Here is an 8,791-nt window from a genome sequence, read left to right on the forward strand (position 1 = left end):
GGGAGGGAGGGAGGGGAGGGCCTGGGGCTGATATATTCCCATTTATAAGAAAGATCCTCTTACAAGCCATTCTTACAGCAAGGGCTGCAGGGTCAGGAGGAGGATGGTGGGAGGGGAATGGGGGGGAGGGGGCACTGAGGAGGGGGGGCTGTGAATGTGGAAGTCAAGGGAACCACAGCTCCTAACTGATGAAGATGCAAGACCCCAAATGAAAAAGGTGTACCCCCAGCACCAGGAATGCCTGGGAGTGCTGGAGAATTCCTGGAGGACACACACACACACACACACACACACACACACACGCACACACAGCAATGCTCTTTTTTTGCCTTCCTGCTCCCTTCCTTTTCCGCTTCCATGGGCTAGGCATAGGGTGCAGCAGGTGTCTGGTCTCCAGGCTCCCCCCAAACCACAGAACCCATAAATAGGGGAGAGGCAGCCCCCAAATGAGGAAAGCTCCAGGTTCCTCTGCAGAGCTCCCCGAAGAAGGAAGACCAGTTCTAATTTCACCATCCTCTCCAATATACTGCCTCTTTCCTCCTGCTCCTCTTGCTTCTCCACTGTTTTCTGCCTCTTTGGGGCCTTCCCTTCCCTTCCTCTCCCCTGGGTAATTCTGAGCACAGATTCATTCTGTGGGTGAGATGCCAACTCACATCCTCCTAACCCTCTCAGTACCTGTCCCTCCAGCTCCATCAAGCGCACTCCTTCACAGGCCCGGGCTCCTCTCCTGGGGGGTGCTGGGGAGTCTTACCATCCCAGAAGAGACTGCTGCCTACCCTTTTGCACAGCAGCGGTCTCTGTGGACCCCAACTGAGTGTCTACCTTCCTTGGGCCTTAACTCTGCACTCCAGCTGAGCCCCAGGTCCCCCTTCCTCTGCACCCTGTCCTGGCCTTGCCGGCCCCCCAACCCCACCACACACACACACACACACACACACACACACACTCCTTCAGAGTGCATCTGACCCAGGCAGATGAGGGATCAATGCCAATCCAATAACACAGCTGTCTGCCCTCTACAGCTACATTAAGCCTCCCCTGCTAGCAGGCTGAGGAAGCACTCCTACTTCTGCCCATGGGCTTATCTAGTTGACCACATTACAACAGTGCCCACTTCCTCTCACTCCCTCTGATGGCGCCGGGAAGTCGCTCCAGGCAAGGCCTGGGAGCCCGGCTGATAGGCCCCAACATGTACACCCCACACCTCAGAAAGTTCATCTGGGGAGCAGGGATACAAAAGAGCTGCCCCAATATTTTGGCAGAGGAAACCCAGAAAAGGTTGAGGAGGTGCCCAATGACACAGAGCAGACCCATCTGGGTGTTCTTTAACCATGACTTTCCCAGGCATCTTAGTCTTGGTCCAGGTCCAATGTCCAAGTCCAGATCTGAGGTCCAGGTCCAATGTCCATATTCAACCTTAGGTGTAGGACTAGGCTCAAGGTCTAGGTCCAAGGTCAATGTCTAAGGTTATAGGTCCAGTCCAAGATTCAGAACAAATCCATGTCCAAGTTCAAGTTTCGATGTCCAGGATCAGATCCAGGTCAATGTTCAGGGTCCAGAATCAAAATACAGGTCCAATTTTTAGCCCAAGGTCATGTCCAGGACCATTCTCAAGGCTAGCTAGGTTCAAGACTTAGACCCATCATTAGCTTTTTCTGTGGCTTTGGACTAATCTTCCCTACCCCAGCCTCAGTTTCCCTCTCATGAAATCAAGCAGTTGAATTTGATTTCTCTCAGCTCTGACTTTCTGAGGATCCAGAAATCTGGTCTTCCTAAGAATTAGTCCGTGGGAGTGTGGAATAACAGGGCCCATGTGGGATATGAAATCTGGGGCTCATGGTTCCCCCTAAAGCAGTGGTTCTCAACCTTCCTAATGCCCCGACCCTTTAATACAGTTCCTCATGTTGTGGTGACCCCCAATTTCATTGTTACAAATTGAACATAATTAAAGCATAGTGATTAATCACAAAAAAATATGTAATTATATATGTGTTTTCCGATGGTCTTAGGCGACCCCTGTGAAAGGGGCATTCAACCCCCAAAGGGGTTGTGACCCACAGGTTGAGAACCGCTGCCCTAAAGCCTAGGGCCAACAAGGGGTACATGAGGGGTCCGCGCTGAGGCTCCCCTCTTGGAAACGTCTGGTTCCTGAGGGAGGACAGGATAGCATACCAAGTCCCTATGTCAGCACAGCAATTTATACAGGGTGTCCTCAAAAAATGTATACACACTCTAACAGCTGATAGTTCAATTTTGAAAATGAAATTCCTTTCTATAAACACTGCCTTTATAATTATTCAAGGTGTGTGTATACATTTTTGGGACACCCTATCTACCCCAAAGATTCCCCATGCACACACAAACACAGTGGACAAAAGACAATGAGCACACAGGAGTATTAGCTCTGACCTACAGAGGCAAACCTAGGGCTAGAAGGGCCCATGACTTGCCCAAGGTCACAAGGGCATAAATGGTGGACCGTGCCACACCTCCCTGGTGGATGCTTCATCCACATTCCAGGGACCCCACAGCCTGAAGGCCGCTGGGGGGCATGGTGAGACCGTGCTGAGAGAGATGATGCCCCCAGAACTCCTGGCCTCCTTCCCAGCTGTGGTCCCTCCTGGAGCGTCCTCTGCCAGCCTTTGGGCAGGAAGGGAGGTTGGAATGGGCTCTCTGATTACACCCTTCTGGGCAGAGAGAGGGTAGGGCAGGAAGCAGGAGGCCTGGAGGGAGGGCACACATTGTGCAAGACACCTGTTCTCCAGACGGAGGCCCAGAAATGGCCTATCGGAGATTCCCTGAAGGAGCAGGAGGCTGCTCCGCCAACCAGTACTGGGCAATTCATGACCCTCAGCCACCCACTTCTATCTCCAGACCCCTTGAAAAATCTTTCCTATTGATTCCTACAGAGCTGTGGACCTCCCTGTGGGCCACAGGAACTGGGTCACAGTAAGGAAAAAACAGAATGTGGGGGATTTCGGGAGATGGAGTTGGTGCGAAGGGGCCCTGGAATCCTCTAGAAAGTCCCTGGGTCTGGGTCAGGGGTCAGGGGTCATGAGCACCAGGCCCTACAGCCCTGGTCATAGTGGACCAGACCTCACTCTGCCTCTGCTCATCTGGACTCAGAGACCCCTCCCCAATGGGCAGGTGTACCAGCTGCCAGGCCCTTGGAGGACATGGGTGTTGTATCTGGTCCAGTGCCCAGGAAACGGCTAACAAAGATGCTATAATAAGGGGAAGGGGAGGTACCAGCCCTTTGCCCAGCTCTGTGAGCAGACAGGAGAAACTATTTTTATCCCGCTTTGCTGCTGACAGACCTGGCTTTCTGCTCAGCTGGCTGGAGCTGATTCTCGAGGCCCGAGGCCCTGGCACAGCAAGAAGCAGCTCTAAATATACCCAGGCAGCAGCCCCTCCAGCCCCCTCCACCAAGCAGGGCTGGGCTCTCCTCGGGAAAGTGGGCCACCTGGGAAGCTGGCCCACCACCTAGCCCTCTCTTTTTCTGCCCATCTCCAGACAGGCAAGCAGGGCTGGAAACTCCCTGGAAGAAGTTTGGGACCCTGGGAATCTGGGAGAGACTGGGAGGCAGGAGGCCAGCTTCACTCTGACTTGAATTTGCTTTGTGATCTGAGATGGGCCAAGGCCCCTCTCTGGGCCTGTTTCTGTAGAACTAGGGCACCAGAAGTGACCATCATGCTCCCTAAGACACAAGCTAATTAAAGCACTGAATAGGGTACCTTGTACACAGTAAGTGCTCAATAGTATTAGTCATTACTTTTATTAATTATTATTTACAAGGGGCTACAGCATTTTCTAGAACAATGGCTTCTCCTACCCCCATCACCCCACCATCCCATCAGCCACAGGTCAACTGGTAGATATTATTTTAAGGAATCCACCACCCCTTCCCCCCACTGATTGAAAATCTTTCCTCCCCCAGCAGGTCTCCATGCCCACTCAGGTGTTTTGGGAAAACCACAGACTTTGAAGGGTTTCAACCCTAACACCTCCTCCAGTAACCTTGGGCAAATCCTCTCCCCTCTCTGGGCTTATTAGTGCAGTGCCCATGGGGAGGACCCAGTGGGAGCTGGAATCGTAGCAGTCCTAGCCACACTTATCAGAGATTCCCCCACCCGCAGCTGGATGAGACAGTGTCTGCAGAGAATTTATTAATTCTCATAAAATTCCATTCCCACCACTCCTTTGGGTGCTGGATGTTTAAAAATGGATTCTGGACCTCCAATCTGAACTATCAAGACTCTGAGGCAGGGAAAACCAGAAGTCATTCTCAGGTGACATGTACAAGACCTCTCCACATCACCAAAGTGTTTCTGAGCCTTCCCTGCCACCCCACATGGCAGGGTGTCTCTAGTTCCAATACCTCAAATGGGGGAATCTGAGCCCAGCGAGGCTGCATGACATGCCCAAGGTCACAGATCTAGGGTATGAGTACACGGGCCAGGATGAACGCCAGGTCTCTTCTCCCTGGGTCCCTAGGCCCCCCTGCCTCTATAGGGACCCACACAAGAGAGCCCTGTCTCTCCCTTTCAGCTGAGAAACCGCCAGCTCAGCCTTCTATAGTCGCCTGTGGGACAGAGGAAGGCACCCCAAACCCATCCAGGTCCCACGAACAGCGTTAGAGCACGGCTTATAGTGTCCTAAAGAATTCTCCAGGGTTGAGGCCCAGACAGGTGAGGTGCTTTGCCCAAGGCCACACAACATGTGCCCTGGGCATGTTACATAACTACCTTGTACCTGAGACACCCATGTGTGTCTCCTACTCTCTGGCAGATCGGAAGGATATCACCAGAAATTAAGGGATAATAATAATGAGAATAATAATAACGGTTTGAGAAGTTATTGTGTGCCAGGATTGTACTAAGGGCTTTATATGTATTAATTCACTCCATCCTATTATGAGCTTCCTTATCCAGATGTGACATAAAAAGGTTAAATAACTTGCCAGAGATCACATAGTTAGGGAGAGGTCTGTGGATCTGAGAAGAATGAGATGGAGTTGATGGGGGTGAGGGACAGGACAATGGGCATCACTGACAGATCTATTCAGCACGATGCAGAAGATGTCTTTAGAGAATCCCAACCTTCATCCTTACAGATCAAATTCAGAGAGGTTAAACAACCTGGCCAAGGTCACAAAGCAAACCTCCTCTTAATATCTCCACCCTACCCCCACAGCCCATGCTAAACTCCATAGCTGCTGGGTGTCAGGTCTCGTCCCACAAATTCCTGTCCCAAAGGGAATTCCACATCTGTCTTTAGGCAGATGAGCAACCTTTGCTGGAGGTACCCCTATCCTATATAATGAAAGGCTAATATGCAAATCAACTGAACAGGGGAACCACGGGTCACTATGACGCTCATTGACCACCAGGGGGCAGATGCTCAGTGCAGGAGCTGCCCCTGGTGGTCAGTGAGCTCCCACAGGGGGAGTGCTGCTCAGCCAGAAGCCAGGCTCACAGCTGGCGAGCGCAGCGGCGACAGTGGGAGCCTCTCCTGCCTCCGTGGCAGCGCTAAGGATGTCTGATGCCGGCAGTTGGACATCCCCCGAGGGCTCCCAGACTGCAAGCAGGCGCAGGCCAGGCTGAGAGTCCCACTCCCAACAACCCCCAAGTGCACAAATTTCGTGCACCAGGCCTCTAGTTTCTATATAAAGAGCCTCCAAGAGACAGGAGTAAGATGCTGCAGTGCTGCAGGCTGCCACCAGATGGCGATGCCTGCAGAGAGCCCAGCTTGGGTGAAAACTACTACCCATCAGAAGTTTTCTCATCAGAACATGAGGTAGAAATCACACCTCCTGGATGAGGAAACAGAGAAGAGCAGCAAGATTTATCCATGCAGATGCCAAGAAAACTGCAGCACAGAAACATCTCTGGGGAACCGTTATTATTTAACAATAATGGTCAACATGTATTGTGAGTTTACAACGTGCCAGGCACTGGGTTGGAATTCTAACTCTAAGTTACTAGCTGTGTGGCCCTGGGAATGTTACTTAACTACCTGTGCCTCAGTGTCCTCATCTGTAAGATGGCAGCAACCTTAGAGCCATGAGGGTAGAATGCATTCATGTATGTAAGGCCCTTAAAATAGTGTCTGACACATAAGCACTCTAGGAGTATTGGTTATTATTTACTTTTCATTTATTGTTTACTCATGGGCTGTATGAATTAGATGCTTTTATTACCCATCATTTTACAGCTAGGGAAACTGAGCACAGAGAGGTCAAGTCGTTTGTCCAAGATCACACAGCTGGGAATCGTAACGCTGAAACTCAACCCAGGCAGTCTGGCACTAAAGTGTACACTTAATCAATATGCCCTCCTCCCTTCATAAGAAAACATGCAAAGCACTGGTCACATTGTCAGCAACCCCCTCCAAATAGTCTGTATTCTATCCCCATATCCAGAGAAAGGACCTAAGGCACAGAAAGATGCATGACTTACTCAAGGTAACCCAGCTAGAATCTATGCAGGGAATCAAGTCATCCCAAAACCTGGCAGACAGAACAGCCTGCAGCAGACCCTGCTGGGCTGGCCTGGCAAACCTTTATCACCCATTCCACAAATACTGCGTGCCCACTAGCTTTGGTCCCACTTATAGGAAGTGAACAATTCAACCACAACCCCTTCCTCAGGGACCTCCCAAGGTATGGAAAACTGGGGAGCATGCAGTGAATTCTATTCCCTGCTCCACCCCTTAAGCAAGTACCATCACCACTCTGCACCTCAGTTTCCTTATCTGCAATACAAGAATTTTTGTGATGATTCAATTAGGTAGGTGATGGAAGTGAAGCACTTAGCCTAGATATATTAAGTGCTTAATAAACACAAGCAATTATTATTACCATCAGTAAGTACAATGGGAAAAATACTAAAGGAGAAGAAGGGGATCTAGGAGTGCCCAACAGATATTTAACTCAGTCTGAAACAATATTCCCTGAACATCTGGGGGCTTGAATACCGGGCCTGATTCCTGGAGTAGGAGAATCTGCAGACTGAAGGCATAAAAGAGGGGGGAATAGGATGCTGAGAGGCTATGCAAACCTCCCCCAACCACAGCCCTGTCTGCATCCGACCACAGAGCCCCTCCCTACTGAGTCCTCCACCCCCACAACCCCCAATCACATCTGTGTGCAGAGGATCCTGTGCAAGCAGTTGAAGGGACAGAGGGAACCATAAGGACACATTCTCCCTTCAGGGTTGGCAGACAGTCGGCACAGATTTCACCCTGTGACCATCCTAAATGCCAGGTGAGAGGCAAAGGGAGCTAAACTCCATTGTTCTCTGGAATCAAAGGACAATGGAAACGTTTGGTAATTTAGTACTAGGATGACAAGTTTGTACATGTCTGCCAGAAACTCCCCTGGGAGCCCAAGCCCCAGGGTCCTCCAGGAGAGTGCTAAGACCACGGTAAGCCCTGGGAGGCAGAGACAAATTGGGGTGGCCCAGAGCCCCAGCCTGCACACTCACCAATCCCTCAAACCCATATGCACAGGATTTCTGGTACAACTCTAGATGCACAGGATTTCCGGGACAACTCTAGAGAGGTGGGAGGAGGCGGCGGAGCTGAATTCGCAAAGTAGACTCTAGAGCAAATACAAGGAAGTCCCCTCCCTAGAACACTTATTAGACCATACACTTGACCCCTTAAATCTTCCAGCAACCCTGAAGTGGGGCTGGGGTCTAACAGGATTGTGACTCATTCATACAACATCTATGTATCACACACCTCTTTGGAGCCAGGCACAGTCTGGGCCCACAGATCCAGCCCTGGGAAGCTCATAGTCTGGTGGGGAAGGCAGACAATTAAACAATCATCGGTGAAATCACTTTCTCAACCAAGTAAAATGCATACTTAGAATAGCTAACATTTATATAGCAATTACTTCGTGCTCCCTTTCTCTCTTTCAATTTCCTTCCATGTACAATGGGGATTATAAGAGTTTCTACTTGGTGGGGTGTGTGACGATTAAATGGGTTGACATGGGTAAAGCATCAAGGCAGAACCTGGCACACAGTAAGAGCTTAACACATGTTTCCATTCATCACTTTACCCAGTACTTCCAAACCCTGCGAAGGAGTGTCCAATTATAAGCTCCACTTTGTAGATGAGGAAACAGACTCAGAGAAGCTATAGGACTGGAATGGCAAAATAATGTCAGAAGAGAGAAAGCATAAACTTTTGGTTATCAGACTGCCACGGTCTGAATCTTGGCTCCATCATTTCCTAGTGGTGAGCTTAGACTCTATGTGCCTCAGTTTCTCTATCTGTAAAGTGGGTGCAATAAAAAATAAGACCTTCACCGTGTGGCTGTAAGCACTTAAGAAGCTAGTGAAAACAAAGCCAGTAGAACCGTGGGGGCTCTGTGCTCCATGAGGGTGGGGTGGGGGTTATTTTTACTGGGGCCCACACAAAAGGGTTCTGAACCTAGGCAGCCTGACACCGAGAGCAAAGACGCCTGACAGCGCCCACTGTCTTACCAGCCGCCACCATCTTTCCAGAGCCGTCAAGGAACGCGGAGCTGGAGAGCCTGGGCGGTGACCTGCCCCAAGGGAGAAGCCCTCTTCAGCGCCTCACCTTCTCCCGCCACCTTCTCGCCCCTCCAGGTTACGCCCCGCACTGCCTTCCCCCCGCCGGCTATGATGTGGACCAGAAGCCGGGCCTGGAGCTGGCACCCGCGGAGCCTCCGTACCCGCCGGCGGCGGCGCCGGAAGAGTACAGCGACCCCAAGAGCCCGCAGTCCAGCCTGTCGGCGCGCTACTTCCGCGGGGAGGCG

The 8,791-nt window shown here is 51.0% G+C and overlaps 1 protein-coding gene across 3 annotated transcripts in view; it reads right to left on the reverse strand.

The window, feature by feature from the left end:
• FAM110A (family with sequence similarity 110 member A) overlaps positions 1–8,606 on the reverse strand; it is a 129,411-nt gene extending 120,805 nt beyond the window's left edge. For 2 of the 3 annotated variants that reach the window (XR_002829449.1, XR_002829448.1), the window contains exon 1: positions 8,496–8,606. The gene's annotated coding sequence lies outside the window, so the exon portion shown is untranslated. The remainder of the gene's footprint in view (positions 1–8,495) is intronic. The other variant, XM_023754343.1, reaches the window with a different exon arrangement.
• Between the last annotated feature and the right edge of the window lie 185 nt (positions 8,607–8,791).

Source organism: Myotis lucifugus, unplaced genomic scaffold (genome assembly GCF_000147115.1).
Source record: "Myotis lucifugus unplaced genomic scaffold, Myoluc2.0 scaffold_60, whole genome shotgun sequence".
Taxonomy (NCBI): domain Eukaryota; kingdom Metazoa; phylum Chordata; class Mammalia; order Chiroptera; family Vespertilionidae; genus Myotis; species Myotis lucifugus.